The 27,159-nt window shown below is 39.1% G+C and overlaps 1 protein-coding gene across 4 annotated transcripts in view; it reads left to right on the forward strand.

Annotated features, from left to right (window-relative positions):
• Nucleotides 1–27,159, forward strand: part of NAV3 (neuron navigator 3) — a 514,063-nt gene that overhangs the window by 42,124 nt on the left and 444,780 nt on the right. The window contains exon 1 of one of the 4 annotated variants that reach the window (XM_050324428.1): nucleotides 9,503–9,521. The exons of the other annotated variants lie outside the window; for them this stretch is intronic. The gene's annotated coding sequence lies outside the window, so the exon portion shown is untranslated. Of the gene's footprint in view, nucleotides 1–9,502; nucleotides 9,522–27,159 lie in introns of those variants that run through there. 4 annotated transcript variants of the gene reach the window in all.

The raw sequence follows: 27,159 nt of genomic DNA on the forward strand, positions 1-27,159 counted from the left end.
AGGATTTTCATAGAGAAAAGGATTCACTACTTAGGTTTTTGTATGGCTGTGGTCTTAATTTAAATGTCAGGAGATGAGAATATGGATTTTAAACATATTCGTTCTTCACCACCATTGCTTGCCTTTGTTGTTTTTTGGTTTGTGGTTTCTGACCCCCCTCCCCCGGTAGTATTTTTCAATGAATTCCTCAATTTAAAAAAAAAAAGAAAAAGTGCCTTTCTTCTCAGACTGTAAGAAAGCCTCTGGAATTAAACCACAAAATGTTAGAGCTGTGTGACTTGTCACGTTCATGTTGAAATAGGGTTTTATTTTTGTACATAAAGGAGATTATATCAGTCTCTAGATCAAAAGATCTCATTATCTATTCATTCCACCCCAGTCTGGATTTTATGAGGTTTCTAATTTTTCTGTAGCAAGAATGACATAATAAAACAATCATGAAAACTGTTTAAATCAAGCTTACACCGTTGGAAAGAGATAGAGGCATAGGAAGATGTTTCAATTTATTTTAGTTCCAATTTCAGTAGGAATAATTAAAGAGTTCTTTTATCCAGATCTCTATTATCATTGAAGTTTTAAGTGAATGTACTTACTATCTACTGTCTATGTCTATGTCAAATTCATTTTTTTTTAAATTCAGAAATATTGTGGATTTACGGCACTTTAAATTTCTGCAGACAAGCAAACTATGACTAGGTAGGTGAGAAATTATCTTCCCTGCCAAATGAAATTGGCTTTCATGTTGATTACAGAAAATAATACTGTTACAATAAAGATGAACATTTCAAAAAGATGAATACCTGTACTCACTAATAAATTAAAAGGTATGTGATAGTTAGTTTAGCAACAGCTTGCTTCAGCAAGCCTTCTCAGTGACTCTTCTGGCACCCTGAAACAGAGATTTCTAACAGGAGTTACTCTGACTCGGAGCCCCTGGTGGTCTAGTGGTTAAGGGCGTGGCGCTATCACCGCGGAGGCCCGGGTTCGATTCCCGGTCAGGGACACTCCCGGGCAGGTGGAGCTCGTTAGCCCTTAAAGGCAACCCATCTACGTCCTGAGGACCTCGCTGCCACCGTCCAAGCTCGCTTGGCCCCGGCAGATGAACCTTAGGATTAAAGGGTGGGCTCAGTTCCGCACACATTGTGTCTCACCTAAAAAATCCAATGCTCAGGCTGGAAGGTGTAAAGACCTTCCCCGGATCTTCGCTCGCGAAGACTGGTCATTATTATTATTATTATTATATTATTATACTCTGACTCAGAGACGTTCGGTTTATTGAACTGAGTACCTGTATAGTAAATTGCTTATAACATGGGAAAAAAATGTCACATCTCCTCACCTCCCCAAGATGGTCAATCACTCTTGAGTACTATTTCTCAGGGCATAATGAAGTCTTAAATCATAGACTATATACACTTCTAATATCTGGGTTTCCATATTTTTGTTAAATGTGTATTATCCATCTGTGCTAAATGCATATTGTACCAGATTTTTGATCTACTGGGATCTATCCTTTCTAATCTTTTGTTTTCTTTTTTTTTTGGTTCTCTATAAACTTTTAACATCTTTCAGGTGCAAATTAGGGCACAAAATTGCATGAAGAGCAGAAACTGCTAATTTATATAGGGAAGAAGAGCAGCAATTAAAGCCACCACACATTTTAGTCTAGATCTCCACTAATTTGTTGATTAGAAATGAAGCTTTTCAGAGCTTCACGTATGTTCTTTGTGCTTCTCCATTGTCCATCTTCTCCAATGTACATGTTAGAGGCCTGCAAATGTTGAAGAGGTAATGCAAGTTAAAGCCGTGTGAACCTATTTTGAATGTGCTTGATGCACCATATCTGGATGAAGTATCTCGAATAAGTACACCTCAAATATGGCAACTTCTGACTGTCTGAACATTTCAGACTGGAAAAACTGAAATGTATTAACTGTTCCCCTGCTGAAATAGTGCTGAATAGCACCACATGCAAAGGTGGGATCTGACAGAAACCATGTATTTTTCTGGTAAGTGGAGAGGTTTTAATCTTATCCAGGTTGTTTGTTGTTTTTGTTTTTGAAGGGCAACACCTGGCTCTTGAAACCAAAGAAAAATTAGAACAGAGAATTATTGTGTGAATAGCAGAAACTGATAATTTTTCTTAGAAAGGATTGTGATTAGCAGCTATCACACAGATGTACAAGATATGATCAAGTAGTAATATGTGAACTCAAGCACGCATTTTCATCCTTCTGAAGCATGTTATGAATGAGCTCCCTTGTGAACTAATCAGGTGGGTTTTATATCCTTTGTGTCATTTTTCACTATGAAATAAATAGGTGTTTCCTATTGCTGATGAATTGTTGAAACAACATATCCAAATATAGAGAGAGTTAAATTATCTATTTTTTATAGCACTTGGGCACTTCTTGAAGATCTAACAATTACAACCTGATAGTAGCAATTTCTTCTTTTTTCTTTTTAGATGACCCCAAAATGGCATGAACTTGAGATGTTGTTTGAACACACTTGATAACAGCATTGCCTCACAGCCCCCCCTAAAAAAAAATAAATTATAACATTTCCCTGTTTATTTCTGTCCCTACCAGCTGCCTTCCTATGCAAGCACCAGTGGTTGTGTGTCAGCTTCATGAACCAGCTGGGGAAAAAAGCCCCATTTCTCTGATCTGATTCATCGTAAGACTGTGATGAATAAGTGGCTAAAAAGGGAAGAGCATGTAGGGATTGAAATTGATGGCCAAGGGGAATGAAGATAGGGGAGGACTGCTGTATTTGGCAGCTGTGATGATGAAGATGATTGCTGAGGCCTGTAGTTTCGTGCTACGCTCAATCCAGTGAAACTGCAGGCTGCCAGCAAAGGGTAGTCCTGTTTCTTCTCCATCCCTAGTGATTGTAGGCCAAGTCTGTGGAAAGCCAACCAACCTACACCTAAGCAGACTTGTAGCCTCCTCTTTCCTATACCAAATGCAGGTAGGATGAGAGACTTTACTATCAGGGTATGGGATGCGAAGAGGAAAAGTTGTAGCCTCATGCTGACAGCCTGCACGTACAAACTGAACTAGACAAACAGCAAATATTAGTCCTCATTCCTTGCTGTACACTTGCTGTTGAAGCTGGGAATTTCACTTGTCTAAGCGAGTGAGTCTCCATAAGATTTTTTTATTGGCATTTGTTTCTTTGATTTAAGAGTCAATCACAGAATCACAGAGTATTCTGAGTTGGATGGGACCCACAAGGATAATAGAGTCAAGCTTGTAAGTGAATGATCCCTATGGGGATCAAACCCACAACATTGGCATTATTATTTCCTGGACTTTGTAAAAAATTTCCATCTTGGAGCTATAAATATTTTCTGAAGAGCTATAGGCTGCTATTTTGGCTGTTCCAAGGTTTTAAATATTAATAATACTGTTATAAATTGTAGCCACCAGGATGGGCCTCCAAGAGATAGCATAAGTTACTGAATGCACAATAAAGATGAACCCTGCTCTTAGAGTCTCATTATTTAAGTAAAGACTGAGAAAAAAGTGTTATTCTCCTTATTAAAGTTGAATCTCAGTGAAATTAAACAGGAAATCTTCCTTCTGCATAGATGAGTCAAATGTCTGAATTTTATCAAAAACTTCCCCTTCTCGTGGACTTGCTCAAAGTCACATGGAGAACAAAGAAAGGAAATCAGATTTTCCAAATCTCAGCCCTGCATGTTAATAGTCTTTCTGGTAATTTTTCTTTTCTATATACTTTAAAAAGCAGTTAAATTACCTTATTAAGAGAAGGTAGAATGTCTTGGTTAGTGCCAGAGAAACTGATTAAATACCTTATGCTTGTAGAAAGGTCTATTGGTTACTATTAAACAACACAGCCTGGATGCATTCTCAAGCTCAAAAGGTCGCTAAACTATTACCAGGAGCTGCTTAAGGAGCTGTTGCCTTTTCCTTACATTCTGTTTTCAGGCATCTGGTATAGAGGTCCATTACAAAAAACCCTTTAAAGCTGTCCCTAATTAGAAGAAGAAAACAGAAAGAAACCTTAATCTGGAAGGAAATAAAATAAGACACTCCAGATGACTATCCAGACAAATGGTATGAGAATGAGGGTCACTATTGGAACCAAGATACTGGGCTAGATTATCATTTGGTTGGGAGTTGAGTATGGTATGTTGTGTGGTCGCAAAGTTTTAAATCAGAAAGCTTCCATGACATTGATCAAGAAGCTGTAGAAGGCCCCTGTGGTCTGCAAAGAAAGGTAAACTCATCTTGCTTGATCTTAAGTAGGAGGGCACCCATTTGATTTGATATAATTTGCATGCAGAAGCATCTTTATTAACTGTTGAAGACTGACTTAATACTAACCTTGTAGGTCAGTATACAAGTAGGTGGTTCCTGGGTGGCAGGGGAAACAAAAGGAAACTTCTGACTTTGGATTTGTTCTCATATCAACCCTTTCAGATCTGTGATGTCTGTATTTCTGTTTCTTCTTGAAACATAAAACTTGCCAGAATGATGACCTCCAGTGTGAAAAGTGCTTAAAGGAAATTTCCTGTTCTCATTTATCCGTTATTTCCTTTTCCTTTGCCTATTGCTGCATAGGTTGTCTATAGCAGTGCCCTAAGTGACAACTGGCAGTAGTAATGAGGGTGCAGACTTCTCTCTAATTGAACTCTGCCACTCCTCCCGTCAAGTCTGCAGGATGTGTGTTGCCTCATTAATCCAAGCTACTGCTGTAATTTCTTCTCTCCATTCCCCACCTCACCCTCATCCTGGCATTAGTGCAGATAAACGAATGCCCTATTTCACATGCTGTGTGTAGTAATGAGATGCTAATTGCCGCTGCTGTTGTTAGTCTGACTGGGACCACCTTAGAGCTCCTCAGTCAGTGGGAGGGAGCTGAGTGACTGGTAGTCACTGGTATTCAGTGCTCCCAGTTATGGACAAGATCTAGATGCCTATGTTGGTCACTCAGCACCAAGAATGTAGGAGCCTGGCAGCCAGGTCATTCTGTCTGGAGCCTCTGTGGTGTGTCTGAACTATCTGCTAGCAGTGGAGGGAAGCCTGTGTGCTAGGCGAGGACAGGAGACTGTAAGCACAATAGCTATGTTCACATTGTCCATGGCCACCTTCTTGAAGGTGGGTAGCTGAGAATGCAGGAGCCTGGCATGAATCCTCTGCAGGTAAGTGAGCCTCCTCTGATCAGAGGTGGAAGAGTTTCTCTGTGTTGTTATACCTGTCTAATAACTAATGCACTCTTGTATTATGCGTTTATGAACTGGAAGTTGCTCTTGCATTCAATGCCATTTTGTGTGTGGATGTGCTCACACTAAACCCCTCAAGGACTGTGGTAGGCTCTGCTCTAGCCTGGTGCTATAGCTTTGTGCTCGTGTCTGCACATGCTCAGGTTGTGTAGCAAGCGCTCCAGCTGGTGTGGAGAGTCAGTGAGTTTTTGTGATTGGTAGAGTATAAAGCTGTATGGATAGTTTTCTTAATGCTAGCTCCCACCATCCTTCCACCTACCATCCTACCTTCACTTCTCCCCCTGCAAGAGTCATTGAAAATACCTACATGCTCTTTGGTGGGATATTGCAACACCTTTTCCTTTTTATTTTAATCTGTAACTAGTGTTGACAGAGGTGGTTTATGTGATTCATTACTGGAAGTCTGCTGCTCTTTGTTAGTGCTGTGACTGCCTTTTTTTTTCCCTTTGTGTAAATACAGATACATTTATCCACATTTATGTGACAGTAATGTTCTGATTTGCAATAAGAGGCTCATAAATCAGGAATACTGTGCAGTGTGAAACAGTTGAAAAGCCAACATATTTCCAAAGAGATTTTGTAATAAATTGTATTTTTCTATGGTGTTTGAGTATATTTTGTGCCTCAATTCTACAGAATATTTGAAAAAGCATTAAAATGTTAGAATGATAAAATCCATTACAAGATTTTAGTAAACAGTGGCTGTGCAGGTGTACAAAAGACCACACTCACATTGAACCAATATCCACAGTTAAGTTCTTCTGGTTGCAGAATGATCTAAAGCTTCATGAATAAGAGAATTTTCATCACAATGCAAATATCTATTTAAGAATAGAGGAAAGTAAAGGAAAAATAAAAAATAAAGGGAAAAAGATAATTTTGACACTTCTAGTCTACAAATTTCTGCATACCAATTAAGAGGAAATAGTGTCATTTAAACTTGAAAATGCTGCCCCTTTAAGGTAAAATTTTTTTTTCTTTGCATTGTCAAAGACAGCTGCAGTTACTGTGCCAATGCACCTTCAAGGTGCAGCGGTAGAGCTCTGAAATTTGACAGGTTGAAGTTTGGAATTGAATTGTAGTGACAACCTTGGCCCTTTATATCTCCCTTTAAGGTAGCAACACATAAAACAGTATCTGCTTAATAATAATAATTGTGTACGTTGGCATAATGTGTATGCCTGAGAGAGAGGGAATAGGACTAAAATGTCATAAATGAGGATGAAATGAACTGAGAATGAAATGAGCAGAAATTGGTTGCTTAATAGATGTGATTTTTTAAACTACAGGTCAAACTTAACCATCCTGGAAACCTTAAGGATACTTCAAAGTGATTTCTTAAGATGATAGGCTGCCTATTAGGGATGGTGATGCAAGTGCTTTCAGCACATGAATTATGTTACCTAGGCTGTTGCCTTTCAAGGGGTACAGTCAGCTGAAGATCTTATTTTGTTGGTATGTAGAAAAACAAGATGCTAGGTAAGCTGCTTTTCCAATGTTATTTTTCTACACAGAAATTCTTTATAAGGTCAATGATGAGGACTGATGATGTCTGGAGGGTGTGATAGGTGGCAAAAGAAAAGCAGAAATCACATGGCTGAGTAAAAAATTCCAAGCTGTTGAAAGAATAGAAAGGTTGGAGGGGTTTTGGTTGCTTGGTTTGTTTTGCTGCTTTTTTTCCCTTTTTTTTCTCATCTGTTTTTTATGTGGTGGGCCTTTTTAAAAATGCTGTTTGTTTGGGTTTTTTGTTGTTGGTTTTTAGATTTCTGGTCCTTTAGGATATATTCAGCTTATGCCTTTGTATCTTCCCCGCCTCCCCTGAAACCCCCCTCCCCGAAACTATGAGATTCAGGCATTTCCTTTTTAAGTGCAAGTACAGGGCTGTTTTTAAGCTGTTTGTATTTTTATGATTACAGGTAGCAGACAATATTAGAAATAAAATAGTAGTTGGTGTCACTCAGATTAGGTTGCGTAGTTTACTCCCAGCTTCACTGATTTGATGAGACTTCCTAGCATCTTGTTTGCATTGTTCATGAAATTCTTGAGACAGCTTTTCTGCAGCAAATAAGCTGAGAGCGTGCAGAGCTAGTTGGTAATGTAATCCTGTAGATCCAGGTGCAGGGGTAAGTATATGAAGGCAGCAAATGTGGCTTAGCCAAATGCTCTTGTCATGTACTTTTAACTAGACATGTTGTCTGGTAACTTCAGCTGTAAATCCCTGGGCCAGCCCAAGCTCTCAGAAGGCTGCTCTGACTTGCATAAAGTGTCACTGTGTCAGCCAGGAGCATCTGGAAGAAGAGACTCATGCTCTGCTTTTCATTAAGCATCTTGGGGTTGCTGGACAGGTGGGATGGTGAGTACAAAAGTAAAACTACAGCTGGATGCAAATTAACTTAAAAGTGTGTCAAGCTAGTCATAAAAAGCTCTACTTCATATTGTAGGTGGTGCTTTTAATCTAGTTTCCAGTGGAAGTCTATGTGCGTAATTCCAAATGTGCTGCAGACGTGATCAGAAATTTCATAAGGCCATCTGCTTGGGTTTCACTCTAGAGTGTCTCCTGTGTGATAATTGGTGTATCTCTTAAGCTTTCTAGTAAGCTTTGTTCTTCCTAAAGATAAAGAACCACTGAAAAAAGCAGCAGGTAGACTGTGTGTTGTAAAATTCCGTCTCTTAGCAGGGAGTTTCCTTCTGTTCTGATGGAGTGGCAGTTCTGCCATACTCTAAATAGCTTTTCATTATCACTTAATACCTGTGCACATGACAGTGTGAAAGGTGTGCTTAATTTTTTGTTTTTTATCACTGTTAAAAACTTGTTCTGTTTATATACAAGCTTGTTATTCTGAACACATGATACAAATGAGGTTAGTCATGGCAGTACTATGAGTTTTTCCCTTTTTCTTGTTCCTACTGAATCTGAAGGAAGAAGCTTCAGGTTCTTTAAAATCTGTAACAGTGAATGTTTGCTGGATGGTTAAGGATATATCTACTTGTTTTCTGTAAGTGTAGAGGACATACATGTAGAAAGGCAGAAGGAATCTTGCTCTTGCACTAAGAGACAAAAATTTTAAAAGTGGTTTAATTTCTTTCTCCAAACTCATATTATTAGTTTCACTATTTAGTGCCATCTTTCCTGTCCTTTATGGCCCAAGGGAGTGCAGGGAAAGTCTGAGATAAGTGTGTTTTCGGAGTGTTACAGATCTGAGGTCCTTGATGAAATCTATATTTGCTTCTGCAAGTCCCCGAGCCCTCAGGTGAATGGGTCCAGAGGGATCATCTAATTTGCTATTTCAGCTGTAGGCAGAATTCAGAGTACTTTTGATACATTTTGGTGCTTGTCAGGGTATGGAGTCTGCTCATGGAATTAACTCAGCTGCTTCTCCACTAATGCAGTCTTGATATAGGAATTTGGACACTGCACAGCCCTATTACTTCTCTGGGCCTCTTTCACTCAGAGCAACCATCAAAACTCAAGTGAACCACCCAAAAATATTGGCTGTGGTGCACTGGGCTGTTGTGTTTGTGAGTACAAGTCAGAGATGCCCTGGCTCCATTGGAAGTGGCTCCGCAGTGATCCCTATGGGTTTCACCTCATTCATGCCTGGGTTGCAGGTCACAGTGCTAGACTTTGTGTTCTCTTCTTTCTCTCTTATTTTCTCTTGGAGACTCCATGGCACAGCTTTTGTCTGGGCTGCAGAAGTAATTTCTGGGCTTAACACAAGCTTCTCACTCAAACTTTGCTTTTTTATATGTAATTTAAGTCTAATGTGTTTTCTTGCATTTTGTATCATACACTAGACAGGACTGACTTGGTAGAGAATTTCCAGACAGGACTTGTTGGTATGATTTTGCATGGTTATAAGTTCTTCAGAAGGGATAGGCAAGGAATGAGGTGGTGGTGGGGGCTCTGTACATCAGGGAGTGTTTTGACTGTATAGGGGATCAAGGACAGTGATGATACAGTTGAGTGCCTATGGTAAGAATCAGGGGGAAGTCTAGCAAGGCAGATATCCTAGTGGGAGTCTGTTATAGACCACTCAACCAGGATGAAGACGTACATGAAATATACTATAAGCAGCTGGCTGATGTTTCATGATTACTAGCCCTTGTTCTTATGGAAGACTTTACCTTGCCAGATGTCTACTGGAAACTCAGCACAGTGGAGAGGAGGCAGTCTAGGAGGTTCCTGGAGTGTGTGGAAGAGAACTTCCTGACACAGCTGCTATGTGAGCCTATCAGTGGTGCCCTGCTGGACCTTCTGTTTACAAAGGTGGGAGATGTGGTGGTCAGAGGCTGTCTTGGTCACTTGGGCTCCCTTGGACTTTCAGAGAGCAGACTTTGGCTTATTCAGGGAGCTTTTGCTGGAACTCAGGGGAAAAAAAGAGAGAGTATTACTCTTGGAAGAAGGAACAGGCAACTCAGAAGAGTACAAGGATGATGCTAGATCACGTAGAGAGAAAATTAAAAAGGCAAAAGCTCAGCTAGAACTCAATCTGACCACCACTGTGAAAGATAATAAGTGTTTTTATAAATAGATTAACAACAAAAAGAGGGCCAAGGAAAATCTCTATCCTTTATTAGATGCAGAGTGAAACATTGTAACCAAGGGTGAAGAAAAGGCTGAGGTACTCGGTGCCTTCTTTGCCTCAGTTTTAAACAGAAAGACCTTAGGGCAGCCAGCCTCCTGAGCTGGTAGACAGAATGGGGAGCAGAATAGACCCCCTGTAATGCAGGAGGAAGTAGTTAGTGACCTGCTGTGCCACTTAGACACTCATTAACTCTATGGGGCTGGATGGGATCCAGCTGTGGGTTCAACAGGAGGTTGGCCATTGTGATGGCCATCTATGAGAAGGATCAGAAGGAGGATCTGGGAAGCTACATGCTTGTTAGTTTGACCTCAGTACTGGGGAATGTTATGGAACACACTGTCTTGAGTGCCATAATGCAGCACATAAAGGACAACAAGGGGATCAGGCCCAGCCAGCACAGGTTTAGGAAAGGCGGGTCCTTCTTGACCAAGTGAACTGGCTTATATGACCAGGTGACCTACCTAGTGGATGAGTGAAATGCTGTAGAAATCTACCTGGATTTCAGTAAAACCTTCAATACTATCTCCCACAGCAGTCTCCTGGAGAAGCTGGCAGACCATGGCTTGGACAGGTGCAATCTTTGCGGGGCTAAAACTGGCTGGATGTCCGGGCCCAGAGAGTGGTGGTGCACAGTGCTACACCCAGTTGGTAGCTGGTCACTGGTGGTGTTCCCCACAGCCCAATATTGGGGCCAGTCCTGTTTAATATATTTATCAATTATCTAGATGAGGAATTTGAGTGCACCCTCAGTCCAGTTCATAAATGACAATAATTTAGGTGGGAGTGTTCTTCTGCTGGAGGGTAGGAAGGCTCTTCAGAGGGATCTGGAGAAGCTGGATCAGTGGACCAAGGCCAACAGTATCAAGGTTTGGCAAGGCCAAGTGCTGGTCCTACACTTAGATCACAACAACCCCAGGCAGTGCTACAGGTTTGGGGAAGAATGGCTGGAAAGTGACCCAGCAGAAAAGGACCTGGAGGGGCTGGTAGATAGCAGCTGAACATGAGCCAGCAGCGTACCCAGGTGGCATCCTGGCTTGTATCAAAAATAATGTGTCCAGCAGGACTAGGGAATTTATTGTCCCTCTGTACTCAACACTGGTGAGGTTGCACCTCAAATCCTGTGTCCAGTTCTAGGCCCCTCTCTACGTGAAAGACATTTAGTTGCTGGAAAATATCCAGAGAAGCAAAAGGAGCTGGTGAAAGGTATAGAGCTTAAGTCATATGAGGAGTGGCTGAGGGAACTGGAGTTATTTAGCCTGGAGAAAATGAGGCTCAGAAAAGACTTTATCATACTCTGCAACTACCTGAAAACAGGTTGTAGTCAGGTGAGGGTTGGCCTCTTCTCCTAGATAACCAGTGACAGGACAAGAAGAAATGGCCTCAAGCTGTGCCTGGGGACATCCAGGTTGGGCATCAGGAAGAATTTTTTCACTGAAAGGATCATCAAGCCCTGAAACGGGCTGCCCAGGGAGGTGATGGAGTCACCATCCCTGGAAATGTTCGAGAAATGACTGGACATGGCATTTAATGCTGTGGTTTAGTTGGCATTGTGGTGTTTGGTCAAAGGTTGGACTCAATGATCTTGGAAGTCTTTTTCAACCTTAATGACTCTATAATTTTGATTTTACAATTAATTTCAGTATGATTTTTGAGTGTCTTCAGTCACTAGAGGAAAATTGTATATGAGTACATTTCTTTCTTATCGATCTGATGATAAACCACAGTATTTGTGATTTCTAGTCATTCAACCAGCACAGCTCATCAGATAATCTTAGAATGTACTAGTAGCTGATGAAACAGGTACTTCACAGACAACTTCACAGCTCTATCCAGCAGATGATTTAATCTTCTTCAAACAATTTCAACACTTAAGAAAGGAGGTGACTGCTGAACTGACTAAAAGAAAAAAACATAAACTGATTTTTTTTTGATATGGGTGTAATGTTAGGATTGCCACTTATGCTGTAATATAATGGACTTTGACCTTGTAAAATCAAAATCTCAGAACAAATGCTTGAACACAGTGTCTAGAGGGCAGTAAGGTATTACTTGCATGCATCTTTGTAAAGGTTTATATTATATTTGTAGGAATTAACTTGATATGTCGTTCAAATGTAAATAGTTTTAGGCATCATAAATGGGAATACCTATTTTTCAACCCTTTCTATTAGAAGAGAGTTACATTGCATTATCGTGTTTTAAGTTGCTTGAAACTTTCCTGAATATTAAAGTTTTGGGTAGAAATCATCTATGGTTCATATATGTCTCAAAAGATCTTTGAGGGAAAGAGGATTGTATAAAAATTATAGCAAAGGCAACTCTGCCATTTCTCAGAGCAAGTGTATTAAAAGTGAGTTGTTTTGCCCATGTTAGACTCCCATAGGAATATTGCTGAGAAGCTGTTCTCTCTCTGAACTGTTTTTTTTTTTTAAATTTCTGTCAAGTCATGCATCTTTTTGCTATATTCTGAGGGGGGTTTGTTTGGGGTGTGGGTGTAATTTTTAACAATAGCTCAAATCTGACTATGAACCTATGGAATCTGTTTTCACAGTTACTTACAGAATTACAGCTGTTTGAAACTTGGCATGCCTGTTTTCAATGAAATGCCAATGCTGAATTTTCCTCTTTTGAATGAGGATGAAAACAAACATTAATTTGTCCATAAAACTGATTTTTCAAAAAACATTATTTCAGCTTCATTGAAGTGGTATTTTAAGGAAATCAAAACATTGTATTTGGCTTTTGACTCTTCTAATTGTTCCATGTAATAAGAAATAACATTCTAAATGGTATGTCTTTGAATGAATTATGGCTTTTCAGAATGAAAAAATGATAGAACTCAAAACATTTTTTGTTGTTCTACTTCTGTTCATTGATCAAAATGCTAAAAAGGAATCCTTGAAATTTCAGTTTCATCAGAATGACCACATTTCCACCATTGCTCCTGAATCACGTTAGTGTTCAGAAAACAATTAATATTATATCATCCTGCAGCATTTTCTAAGCCAGGCAGCGTTGACTGAATGAGACCTCTCTGTAACTGCTTCTGTTTATTACCAAGAGATAAAGGCCACCCTATCTTTTGGTCCTCCCTCACCTCTATCCTTATTTGTTCCTGGGCAGCAGGAGAGATCTTAATTGTTGTTAAAATGATGTAGAGTAATTCCTTGCATTTGGAGAGATGGAAATAGAAAAGGAGTGTCTGAGGTTCAGAGTAGACTAACTGGAGGTTAAAGATTAGACAATTGGATGAGTTAGGAATGAAGGGCTGTGCTGTGTTGTCGGTGGTCACCCTGGGTTTGACCACCATCCTGCCATCAGAAAGAGTTACAAATGCCACTGAGGAAGCATGCATTGCTTCCCTTTTGTAGCTCCCAAGAGAGGGCTATTTTGGCCAAATCAATGTGTAGAGAATGATAACGTGGATCTAGCTGTTGTCTCTGCTCATGTTCTGCCTTGGGGGACATAAACAAGGAGCGGGTATGTCGTTATTTGCAAGGGGAGATGCGTGGAAGCTACACAGCAGTAAAGTCTCAAACAAATGAGCTTTGTCTGTTCTTTGTAATATGGCTAGGAATTTGTTGCCATACAGAATTTCTTGTTTTGATAATTTTTTAAAAGTGAAAGTATCCCTATGCTTTACATGCTTGAAACCTGTAGTAGTCATGACTAGATTGCTGATTTCTTTTTAAATTTTTTATTACTTGTTCATCAATTTTGCTGTTATTAAGTTTGTCATTATTTTGTCAGTAATGTTGATTGTGATTCCCATTATGTTTTCAAGAATGCTTTTAGAACTAGTGTTTAACTTCTGTCTCAAAACTTTCATTAGGAATGTTTGAATATGGGCAATGTTAAATGCAAAACTACTCTTTTACTTTTCTCAAAATGATGTTTGCATTTACCTTCCCTTTCTCAAGGCAATTGGTACCTGAATACTGAAGGAAAAAGGGATTAATTTGTTGTTATATAGATATGTCTTTGTTTTGCCAAATTTACCCTTTCCTCAGAAGAAACCCACAGGAGAGTTCTAGAGAGACAGTACCATCCCTGTGATTGACTTAAATTTCCTGAAGTATATGTGATGAGAGATGTGTGAATGTGGGACAGTGCAGTCCCATAGCCCTGCTTGTCTGAAAAGCTCTTGGACAAGAGATTCCCTGGGTACCTGAAGACTTTAAAGAAGAGAGAAGTGACATCCACTGAAGCAGCTACCTTCCTGAGCTGCAGCCTGACCTTTCTTTTCCTGTTCAGGTGTGTCACTTTTAAATATATATTCAGGTGTTGTCCAGATCCCTTGGTAAAAGCCACAGGAAAGATTCAGTGGCCATTCCAGGAGGAATGTGAGCAGTGTCAGTCACTGCCTGTATTTCATGAACTACAAAGCCCAGGAAAATGTCTGGTTCACTTTCCCACAAAGCTGATAAAAATTAGAGGAAGCAGAGGTAAAAATTATGTGCATGATGAAGAAATAAAGCTTTTTGGAATGTAATTTGAAACCCTCTATCTCATTACTACTATTGAGAGATGAGATATAGCCACAAAACAGCTATCTAAATGAAACTACAAATAAGACTAATAATAAAATTTAGCATGGTAATAAGATAAGAACTAAATACAAGATTACAATGTCAGTGGTAGGTTGCAGATATATTTTTTTGACTTGATTTTGGGTTTGCAGCTAGGGGTGTTAAAGTGTTTTTCTACAATGAAGCTGCACAAACTTTGAGTGGTGCTGAAATAATCTCTCGGAAGTAAACCTTGAACTACACTGAGCTGTATTATCATTATACCCCAGGCTACTTTTAATTAAGATTTATCAGCATTTTTCAACTGGATTACAAAGTGTAAAGCTCCTAGGCATGGTTATGAACAATAAACGTGCTGCCAAAGTGTTTTCTTCTCCCTTCTTCAAACCTACCAACTCTTCAAGTTGAAAGATAGTTTTCTGCATGTACTATCTAACCCTTTGTTATTTAAATATATTGTGGTTAGGACTCTGTTTTTCTATTGTTTGAATGTGAAGTAAATTGCATTTCCATGGGGTTTGAATTCAATTTGTCATTACTCTCCTACTTAGCAGCTGGTGCACATCTCTGGATGCTGGCTAGAAGAAAAGGTGGGAGAAGGGGTGTTAGCTTCTGAAGAGAGAATATTTTTTGGTTTTGAGCACCAAGCAACCACTCTTCCTTTGTCTTTTCCTTGTGTTAACTCCTGTTATAATTGGTGAAGAGCTAGGAAATTCCTGAACGGGCACTCTTGTGCCTAACTTGGGGCACTCCTTGTGGCCTTCAGCTGTTAGTCCATAGACACAAGTCTTCCATCAGCCCCATTTGGTATCTACCATCCCTTGGACACTTTAAATGATGTGTAACACTGATGTTTAGGTAAACTGCATTGAGCTTCAAGTCAGGACAGGCTACAGGCTGCTAGAGAGTGATTCGGCTTTCTCTGAAGTAGACACTTTAAATCCATTGCCTTGACAAGTGACTATAATGGGAGCTTGAATACTTTGCAGAGGCCCTTAAGTATGGATGTTTTAATTTTGGAGAGATCCCAGCCAGAGCAATTACCTTGCCTCTGATAACAGCCTGGGATTTTGGCAGCCTTAGTTGTTAATTTACATTATGAGAACTTAATTTTTGTAGAACATCAGTTTTCACTAATAACAAACCTTTAATAACATTTTCCAGTTTAGTGCTGACCTTCTTTATTATTAACTACATAATGTTGGGGCTAGAAAACCTGTATATTGATGGGAATACCTAGCTTGAGAATACTTAGTTCAGTATTTGTTTGAGCTGAAAGTGGCTTACTGGGAATAATTTGTATACAGGCATGCATCTATTCTCCCCATGCACATATAAACCATTAACAGGTTTCTTATACCATCTGATTTAATTTCAAATTATCCTAACAGCACTCTGCATTATTTTGTTGTGCTTCCACAGAATAAGTTGAATCAAAACGATTTATTGATGACTTTTTATTTGGTCTTGGTTAAAATAGTACATGTGCCAGTAGAAAACCACCCAGGAATAGCCTCTTAATCACTCTGACTTCCAAGGAACAATGCATCACAATTTACTGTTTTCTAGGCTGGGTATCACATATCGCCTGAATTTTTTTCAATGTTGTTCCTATTTTGTTTCGACAGTAATACTGTTTAAAAAAAAAAAATCAAGGAAACAACAACAAAAATCCCAATAACACATGAATATGTAAACTACTTCATTTTCAGTTTGTATTATTCCAATCACAGAATCATTTAGGTTTCAAAAGACATCCAGATCACTGAGTCTAACCTTTGACTGATCACCACCTTGACAGCTGGACCATAGCACCGAGTGCTGTGTCTAGTTGTTTCTTGAACACCTTTAGGGATGGTGACTCCAACATCTCCCTGGGCAGTCTGTTCCAATAGTTAGTAACCCTTTCTATGAAGAAATGTTTCCTAATGTGCAACATGAACCTCCCCCGGTGCTGCTTGAGGCTATGTCTTCTTATCCAGTCACTAGTTTTCTGGGAGAAGAGGCTAATCCCTACTTTGCCATAGCCAATATGAACAAAATAACATTGCTATGTTGACTCTATTTTGCAGAAAGGCTATGGGTAAATTGTTAGTCTTGGAATCTGTCGAAAAAATTGTTATTTAAACTGTAACAACAAAATCTGGAAATCTGCTAATTCAGGGTGTTTGTGTATATGCTTGCTATCAAATAACTGAAACCAGGCTTGTGAAGAGGGGCAGGAGAAATATGTCATATTGATACAATTAGACCTACAGCCCTAACAAAGAGGACTTTATTTTTTCCCTATATATTAAGTAATGCAGGCTGAAACACTTTTGCTAATGACTAGGAGAGACAGAGGGAAGGACTGGACTCTAGCAGAACACTAAGGTTTCCTTTATGGATTTGTAAAACTTGTTATTGAAAGAAAAGGAAAATAATTAGAAGAATGGGTAGAAACTAATTCTGCAGTGGTGCAGTTGAGTGAGATATTTAAACATATTCTCAACTTTAAACATTAAGTGTATTTTTGCATTAGATCCACCAAGAAAAAAAGTTACTTGCTTCTACCTAAATTCAAAATATAAAATTTCAGATTATTTGCTCAGTTGCCATTTATCTTGGAGGGAATCAAATTTTATTTGCACAAAACTTCAATATGTTCCATGGGCTTCAAATATTTGTTATGAAAATGAGATAATTCACTGACAGAATAATGGTATGAATTTTAAGTTGATTTTGCCTTTTTAGCTTTTAATGCCATTAGCTCTGGAAGCTGCTGCCCAATGTGAGGGGCAGTAGCTGCTAGGCCTGACTGCCTCATTGCACTGAATGAGAGAGTTCAGGTTTTTAAATTATGGTTTATAGGTTAGACTGTACAGCTATGTGCTGCTAAGCTGACCTTACCTTCACCAAAGAGTAAGTTGATGTGGTGCATAAGTTGTTGGAGTGTCAATTTGGGTTTGCAGATGAGGTTTTTTATTTGTTTTCTAAAGTTTGGAATAATTACATACAATGTAGCTTTGTTTTTTTAGATTTGGTGCAGTGAATGCTTTGTTTACACTTTGATGATTTTTTTGATCTTCTAGTGCGAAAGTTATGGTTTTGCATAAGGATACAAGGCAAAGCATGACAGAGAAAAAAAACCATGGATGGTGGAAAACTAATCTGGTGTGCTACTAGGAAAATCCAGGGAGATTTCCTGTACAGAATATTCTCCATTATTGTGCCAGTGATGAAACACAGCAAATAGGAAGGTAAAAGTAAAACTTTGGTCATTCAGTCAGCTTCTGCTTGTAGATCCCACTGAACTTGAATAGATATTTCTGGGTTTTCTGAGGTTGAACACACAAGGTGCTGTCTCTGGCTGCAGATACCCAAGCAAGAGTGATGGCTCAGGTTGTGGCTGAGCTTGTTGTGGTGTAGCTGATCTGCAGTAATCCATAAAGTGCAATGTGCATGCTAAGCTGATAGTTAGCACAGGACAATGGTATTTAGTTTAACTATGTTTTATTTTGGGCTAAGTGAAGTTCAGTCTTTAGCCCACACCAAATGCAAGGAAGCTCATGCAGAAATAGTTGTTGGTCTAATGAGTGTCAAGCTGATAATCTGCAGTGACTTGCTTTGTTAGTTTCCTTGTTTGAACCCTCTTTGTAGAGCTGAGAACTTGTGACCACTGCTTGCTTCTCTTGTAACTAGCTCAAGAAGAGGATCTAGAAAGCGGTATGCTGACTGGGCATCTCTTTAGAATCACACAGTGAGGGAAGCAAACATGTATTCCTTGCAAAAGGTTCAGCACTTCTTGTTTTAGAAAGTCCTAGTTGTTCACTCTATCCTCACCTCTCTGAAAGGCTCTTTTAGAAACTGGGACAGGATCCTTTAAGATCTTCTCCCTGGAACTTTATTTTTGCTAGTCTGGTTTCTGCAGATTGCTCTCTTCTTTGCTGTAGCTAACTATTCTTACCTTGACTGTTTCATGTCAAATCTTTCTCATGTCCATCTTTTTTTTTTCAGTCTCTACTGCTGTGTGATTTTTTTTTTTTTTAATTTGTACATGGTTTAAAATTGTTTGTGTTCATGCATGTGGGGAATAAAGTTTGTCATCTGTTCTCTGTCATGGGCAGTCCTCCCTCTATTGCTGGCCAGAGCAGCTCTATTGGAGCAGGCATACTGTTCAATGTTGAGCCTTAAACATTGAAGGGATGGGATACTCTAGGAGTCACAGCTAAGGTTGTAATTGGAAACACAGTCTAGCTGCACTACAGGTATTTAACTAAATAATCTCTGCAATATGATACCATATAAAATGAATACAGTGTCCATATCCTGTCACATATTTAGTGTTTCATGTGATGGCCTGACTGATGCCAATGATGGTCCAAATTGTCATTGTTTTTATAGAGATTTCACTTGCAGTCTTTTAATCTCTTCAAGCTTTATTGCCTTAGAGAAATTAGTTGTCCAGCTTATTTTTAGAGTCTGGTTTATTCCTGGCCAATTCCTGAATATAATAGCTTTCCCTCACACAATTCTACCCAAGTTCTGTTTTGTGAACAGAACACAAAGGCATGCCTTTGAGGTCTGATGGTGAGTTGATTACAAAAAAACCCACCCTGCAAACCCCAAAAAAACAACACCAAACAGAGAGTAAAAGAAAAAAAAAAAGAATTTTCTAAAGAAGGTATAGAAAACAAGGATGATAAAACTACCAACCAGACCTTGCTTATAAATCAGGTTGTCTTTATTTTTGTACTCAGCAATTATAACCACGTTTCTATGTTTTCCGCGTGAATTATCTCCGATATTTGGAGTCCAGGGTTAGTAGGGTTCACTTATGCTGTACGTCCATAATGGTGGGCTTAGGGAGTCTGCAAAGGCTCCAAGTGCTCAGAAATGATATGGAAATTACTGATGTCGTGACTTTGTGGCACCAGAATCATCATCACACTTTCCAGTGGTGCATCAGTGATAGTGATAGGATAACTATCCTGCCTGCTGAGATCCAGTACTGAGGAGGAGTACTGTCCTCTACTACTCTACTGTCCTCTACTATATATACTGTGGAGGACAGCTTTATAGTCAGATCTTCTTGTCAAGCTGATACATATTACTTGGATCTTGGTTGTAGCATTTTAATTTGTCAGGGCAAATAATGCCTGAGACTACTACAAGTAATGTTGCTTGCAAGCTATGGATTTGGGCATTGCATAATGTCTAAGTTTTCATATAGCACAGTTCTAGGAGTGTTCTGAATGAAGGCTTTTTTGTTTGTTTGTTTGCTTCGTTGTTTTTTGGTTGTTTTGGGTGTTTTTTGGGTTTTTTTTGGTCATCCATCTCTGTTTTGTGCTGGACTGCATGCACAGTGCATGAAAATAAAAGATCACAGGTACTTGTCTGTGTGCTGCTCCAGCTGGGGCCTGTTAATTCCATTAAATAGACCACTGCCCTTAGGAGAATGTTAAACATAATTTTCCATTGTGCTTGGTTACACTAGGGCTAGCCATGTGGCTGTTTCTGGGGTATCTTGCAATACAGCTGGACTTGGGAAAAGTTAGGCTTTTTCTATATCTCTCTCTGCCAGTCAGTCATTATAGCAGGGTAAAGCTAAAGCAACCTAATTATATATAAAAATTGGAACCAAGATGTCCCATATGAGTCACGAAGAAAATTCTATGAGCTGTTCCACTGAAAATACTGTCTTTACTTTCTCAAACTCCAAGAAATTTCAATCTGTGCAGAACTTATAAAACAGCATTTAAAATTCAGCATAGCATAGAATTACATCATGTCACACATTCTCTCAAAAATAGCATCTTGCTGATGACATTAAAGTAACAGTATTTAATTGTGCATTTTCCCCACAATTTTTCAAGATATTTGGTGGAATTTTATATATAAAAAGAAAGCTAAATTCTTTGACTCTGTGTACTGAAGGGGATAGACTCCAGTGCAAGGATGGGAGAGGGCAAAGCATTTCATTTTATCCTCAAAATTTTATCTGCTTTAATTGGCACAGCTATGTCCAATCTACATTTCTCTGCCTCTCTCTGAAATCCTCTGGTCAGTAGAAAGCATTTTACATTGAAAGTGTTGCCCCTCAGAGTCATGCGGCACTTCGACCAGTATCTGCAATGGCTAAAATTATCACTTTTGAGCAGAGGATACTGCTACAAGTATAGATTTTCTCTGGAAAGAGCCAGGTTTTACACAGTGGGAATTGGTTGCAACTTTAGCTCTTCAAATAGCTCTAGGTCACTGGAGTAGGATCTTTCTAACAAATTTTTGCCACGGAGGGGAGAACCTATGTGTTCTTTGTTCTTTCCAAACATGTTGCTTCCTGTGCAGGGCAGGAAAAAGTTGAGACCAAGGCTTGGCACTGGCAGATGTATGCTAGCAGGAAATCTCCTGGAACAGGGTTTTGGCTGGTGAAGTTTGGCAGGATAAGAGCTTCTTTTTGCCATCTCGGTGTGAAAAGACAGTTCGTGCTTGGGAATGTGTCCCCGTGTCTTTTGCTGCATATGCAGTCACAGAGCAGGTGGTATATAGATTGTACCCTATAGAGATCCACACGTGCAAATTAAAATGAACTTAAATACAGAGTGACTGAAAACTGAGGTGACATGTACCACAGACTTGGGAACTGGTATTGCTTCCTGTGGAGTTCTGATTTCCATGCTGTTGTTTTCTCTTTCTAAACACACATGACCTTGTCCTTAGACTTGGGAAACAATTTAAGCTATCAACTCTGGTGTATTTGGATAATATAAACCCATATTAAAAGAATATTGTTTTTCATGGCTCTTACCTGGATTTGGAATGTAGGCAGTAGATGCTCTGAGCATCTACTGGTTTGAACAGTGGATAGGTTCTTCTGTTCTCTCATTAAATTACCTAATGCTTCACACATCAAAAAGTAAGGTAGTTGTAAAGAGCAGAAGATACACCTTTTGATCATGGCACCTGGGTTGGTTGCCTAAGTATGATGAACTCCATTTTTAGCACTTTTTATATTAGTGTTTGAGCTTGAATTATGGATACACATTTGAAATCAGTATTAACATTTTGGTTCATAGAGCAGTATTGAACCATGTACCTCCAGGATGAAATTAAGTGCTCGAACCACCAGTGTGTATTCAGTCCATGGAGTTATTTAGAAATAGTCACCTTCCCACGCACTCTATATGTAGTGTGGATATCATATACTCAATACCAGCTGCTTCACACTAGAAATCCTGTATTGGGATTTGCTACTTCCTGATACAGCCCTAAAGCTCTGCTGACAGGAAGAAGGATGGGTTGTCTGACTCAGGGCACCATACTGGGGGGATTGTCTCATCTAGGAGAAGCAACTTGGTTCTGCTTTGGGATCTAAACTAATAAAAAAATCACTCTCATTCTAGATAGAGATAGAGGGCTTGCTTTGTGATCAGTGGAAGTGATAATTAGACTGGAATTACAAAATCTGCATTTAATACACAAAAACAAGCCTGTGAAACCCATCAGCTAAGGTCAGCCCCTTACAGCATTGTGTTTTGGCATCTTAGAAATCTTTTTGCCTCAAAACTGCTTCATGCAAATATGTGCCTATATTGTAGTGAAATTAACAGTGTTAATCATAACAGAGAAGCACTTTTCAGACCTGTGGCTTGCAGTACATCTGGTCCTCTTGTCTCAGTGTTTCAGAGAAAAAGCTCAGTGTTAAATATTCGGCTGCCTTGAGCCTGCAGGCTTGAGAACTTGGCACAGCTTTATTGTATGCTCAGGTAGATAATAACTGGGTTTCAAACTGGCACAGCTGTTTTTGTGACTTTTTTCTTTTGATTACGCTAGTGCATATGACAGTTGAGTTCATCTTTCTGCGCATAAGCCTGCTTTACCAGTGCGTCATGGAAAATGTGTGTATTATATATGTGTGCTGATCTTACTTTTTCTCTCTCTTTATGTCTTTAATGAATACATACTTATCAAGGGAAAATGGTGATCGTAACAGAGCCCTAAGTAGGGCAACTTTTATGCAGCTACAGGATATCATAATCCTCAATGAAGCTGCAAATTTTCATTCATTGGTTCCTCTTTCTACTGGCATGTTTCTTGGATTCATCAAAAAAATGTCAAAAAGGGGTGAATTTTCCTCTTGTCACTCTTATAATGAACTACTGTAATGAAAACCTGTATTTCTTAATTTTTACTTTTATTACTATTTTTAACATCTTTGCTTCTAAAATGCTGGATCCATGGGTGTTCTGGCTCTGAGGAGGTCTTGCCTGTAGTTGAGAAGACAACAGCTTTGGATCAGCCACCCCTCTGTAGCTCACAGCACCACTCCCACAATGACTCCTGCCCATCTTTCATTCTCCATTGCCTCTGTTCACGTATAAATCAGAGCAGAAGTGTGAAAATGCTCAGATGACTTCTGAAGACTTTTTGGCACACTCATGCATTGCTCATACCTCCAGCCATTCCTGTGAACACCCTGACTGTTAGTCCTGGAAGCTGCTGTTGAGTTGTGCTCTCACTCATATGAATGCCATATGAACATGTGCATGTAGCCTGCCAGGACAGGCAGAGCAAGGGAGCTTGTTTGTTCTATCTGCTCCTCTTGTCATCTGTTTACTACTCTAGTCTTCACTGCAACTCATGGCAAACCCTTGATCCTTACTGTATTTTCTAGGTGCACTGAAATTGCTATTTCTATTGTAATGTGGAAATAACGATCAGTGTAAAGCCCTACCCCTTTTTCTACTATAGAAGGATGATTCTTTATATACCTGTGCATTCTTTTTACTTTTTTATCTGATAATGGATTTTTTGTAAATCATACTGTCCATTGCTGCCACTGTGAAGCCACCTGTTCTGTCACCCATTTTAGTTGTCACATTACAATGTTTTTATTGCATCTTGTCACTTGCTCTTTAAGCATCAAAAGCCCAGTCCCTTGTTAACTACACAAAATCTTGATCGAATTGAAAGCTCTGTCTATTACCATAATGAAAATATTAAACAGTAATTTCCTCCTCAGAGGGCAATAGATATAGCGTTACTGGGACTCTTGAACTGCTTATCAAATAGAAATTTTATCTTCACACCTGTAGCTGAAATGAAGTAAAATACCTCTTTGTTGCTGTGCTAGTGTTTCCATGAAGGAGAAAAAACCTGAAAATGTATCCAAAACCAGTGACAATGCTTAGTATAAGAATTTGTATCGAACTGTATGAATGGTTGAGGGGAAATGCTATTCTGATATATACTTTGATACTGACATTTTTATAGAGAAGTAATTTTTCTCAGCATTCTGTTGAGGAAAGAAACTATCAAGTAGTTTCAGCTGTGGGTTTTAAAAGATGTGATGATACTTTCCTCTTTCCCTCCCTCTCATGCCCTTCTGCAAGAATTTTATTCTTTGGTCTTTGTCAGTGCAGGAAAGATAAATGCTGTCTGCAGTGCTCTTGGATTGTTCCCAAACTAGCTGATTCTGTTAAGGAAATTATTTTAAAATATATTATGGCCTCTGGGCAGCACTGAAAAATCTTTTGAAATTAGAGCTATAGCTCTGCCTTTTCTGGCCGAGACACTGGTGATGCCTTAAGTTTGTGGTCTTGCTCAGGTTTAAGAAACCGTTATGTCCAGTGGAAGCAATCCAACAGGATAGTCATTGAACAGTTACCTCTTCACAGTTACTCACCTATTTGGAGACAGTTATGCATTGTCTGCAACAGCTCTTAACTTTAATTCTCCTGGGGTATGGAAATGCACAATTTAAATACTATTATACTTTGATTCATGTTTTCCCTGTCATATTACGGAAGAATATTTATGGTGCTATGACAAGAATGTCTGTTATGAGTATCCACTGCCCTGGCTATATTTCAGTGTTAAATCACTCTACCATGAGCAATATCCTTGAAAGGGTAACAGGATGTGAACACCGTGGTTCATGAAGAACATATGCAGCAAGATTATTAAGTAATTAGTCTCCATAGATCATGTTTTCTTATTGTATTACTATATGTTTCAAGCATTTTGGAGGTATGAGACTACAGTAATTGATTGGCATAGAAGCATGGAATCTATGCCTTTAGTAGAAATTACCTGAGTACAATTATATCTTCTGTGTGCATGTTTTGTGAACCAGAATGATTGATAGTAAGTTCTCCAGAATGATAGAATCTTAGAATCATTTAGGCTGGAAAAATCCCTTAAAATCATTGAGTCCAACCATTAATCCAGCACTGCCATCTTCGTCACTAAATCATGTCCCCAAGTGCCACGTCTTTTAAATACCTCCAGGGCTGGTGACTCTACCGCATCCCTGGGCAGCTTCTTCCAATGATTGACAGCCCTTTCCATGAAGAAATTTTTCCCAATATTCAAATTAAATCTGCCCTTAAGGCCATTTCCTCTGGTCCTATTTCTTGTTACCTGGGAGAAGAGACCAACCCCTACCTGTTTACAACCTCCTTTCATGTAGTTGTAGAGAGCAATAGGATGCCCCCTGAGCCTCCTTATCTCTTAAACTACTCCAGCTACCTCAGCTGTTCCTCACACAACCTCCAGGCCCTTTGCTGTCTTCATTGCCCTTCTCTGGAGAGATTCCACCACTTTTCTTTCTTTCTTGTAGTGAGGGGCCCCAAACTGGACACAGTATACAAGGTGTGGCCTCACCAGTGCCAAGTACAGGGGGACAATCACTGCCCTGGTCCTTCTGACCACACTCTTTCTGGTACAGGCCAGGATGCCACTGACCTTCTTGACCACCTCGGGACACTGCTGGCTCATGTTCAACTGCTGTCAACCAGCACCCTCAGGTCCTTTTCCACTGGGCTGCTTCTAAGCCACTCTTTACCAGCCTGTAGCACTGCCTGGGGTTGTTGTGACTCAAGTTGCAGTAATTTCTTCCTACTTCCTCACTTCAAATTCAAATGTATGTAGCTGAATGATGTTCTTTCAATGCCCTTCAGAGCTTTCTAACAGAGAAGGGCTCAGAAATAGACTGAGCACCCTCCTTCTGACATAATCAGTATTTCATAACTTAAAAGATTGACAAACCTTTTAAACCTTTTCAAAAAATAGACTTGAGTATCTGTAATGGGAAATAGCATTTAAATTCCATTATTTTAAAATGGTCAAAGTTCAGTTATCATTAATTATCACAGACCTTCAGTGAACCAGTCCAATCTAGAGATCTATATCAAAGTATCATTTATTATTAAAGCTAATTGTTTGTTTAATTATTCACAGCACTGTCAAGGATTCATTTGTCTGTGGTCTGAGGCTAGAATTTGACCCAAATTCTAGAAAAATTGTACAAAATATTTCTCTAATTTTATTTGCAGCATATATAATTGAAAAAGGTACTTATTTTTCCCTTAAAACATTTTGGTTTACCTATCAATAATATAAATCTCAAATACAAAGAACATCATTCCTGTTTATGGATTTTAATTTGATGTATTGCCTGATATTAAAAGATAGCTAAGGGAAGATAACAGTACTTTGCATTATCTGCTATGTTTACTGCTTCTAGAGAATAATATTAAGACAACTTGACAACCATGGTAAATGTAGTCTGAAGGTAAAAGTTGATATATATTGAAGATGTGAATCTTGTCCCTCTCCCTCAATCATTTGAATGTATACTTATGTCTGAGGCTGTATTATCTATCTTCCTTCAGCTCTTTTGGTATTGGACACCGAAAGTTGAGAACTACACTTCTTTCAAGTGTAATATCTTAGCCATCTCTCAATTAAATCCAGAGCAATAGGGATGGTAAGAGACCTGGCTATAAGTCCACTGTGTTGCCACACATGATCAGCTTTAGTCACCAATGTTTAAGGGATTTTTGGAACAGACCATGAATGACAATATTTCTGCTGTTCATATAGGACATTTATCCCAGTTTTATCCTTACTCTCGGAAAAACATGTCAAAGCTCGTGTGTGTTCATGGACCATGTCTGTTCACTTTTCTCTTTTCTATTTTTACATATCCTGTTTTCTAGACCTGTGAATATCCTCATGGTCATTAACTGGGTTTGTTTTGGAGGGTTCCCATCTTTGTGGACGTGCAGTTATATATAAGGGTGAGCACTGAAGAGAGCAGGCTTACTTCATATCTTGCATTTTTTTTTGAGTTTCAAAGTGCTAGCTAGCTTCTCTCAACTTGAAATAGGTTCATCTTTTAATAAGTAAGCTGTGCCTTCCAATGTTAAAAAAGGAAGTGAGCAGTGCAATATCTAGGATGCATTCTTACAATATTCACTCGGTAGGTGATGGCGTTCAGTCAAGCCTGTGTAAGGAAGATATGCAGGACCACAACAGTCCAAAGTATGCTTTCATTGTATATCCCTCTAGCTTTTCCTCAGTTTACAGGCTTCCTGAACTGAAGTCATGCTGGAACACTACTGTGTGCTGAATTTTACTCAACGATCTTGCCTAAAAAGTTTTTGGCTATTTTAGACTTTTAACATATGCTATAACATATGTCACTGCACTTCTTTGGTCTATAAAAAAACTATTTTTCCTTTTTTTTTCCAACTTCTGTTTGCTATTTTACTTTTATTTGACACTTCATATCTCATTAGAATATTAATTTCTATTTACCTTTCTAGATAGTTCGTGATTTTACAGAATTTTATGTCACTTTTGTTCTCTCTCACACTCAAACTGAACAGTTCCACTTTATAATCCTCTAATACAATAACCTTTTCCACTAATTTGTTACCTCCTTCTCTATTTCTAGTCCAAGGCTTTTGTGGTGTTAGTTAAGGACACCAGAGCTCCATTCAGTATTCAAGCTGGGAGCATGTGT

The sequence above is a fragment of the Myiozetetes cayanensis genome, unplaced genomic scaffold (assembly GCF_022539395.1).
Source record: "Myiozetetes cayanensis isolate MyiCay16 unplaced genomic scaffold, myiCay2020 scf3, whole genome shotgun sequence".
Classification (NCBI taxonomy): Eukaryota; Metazoa; Chordata; class Aves; order Passeriformes; family Tyrannidae; genus Myiozetetes; species Myiozetetes cayanensis.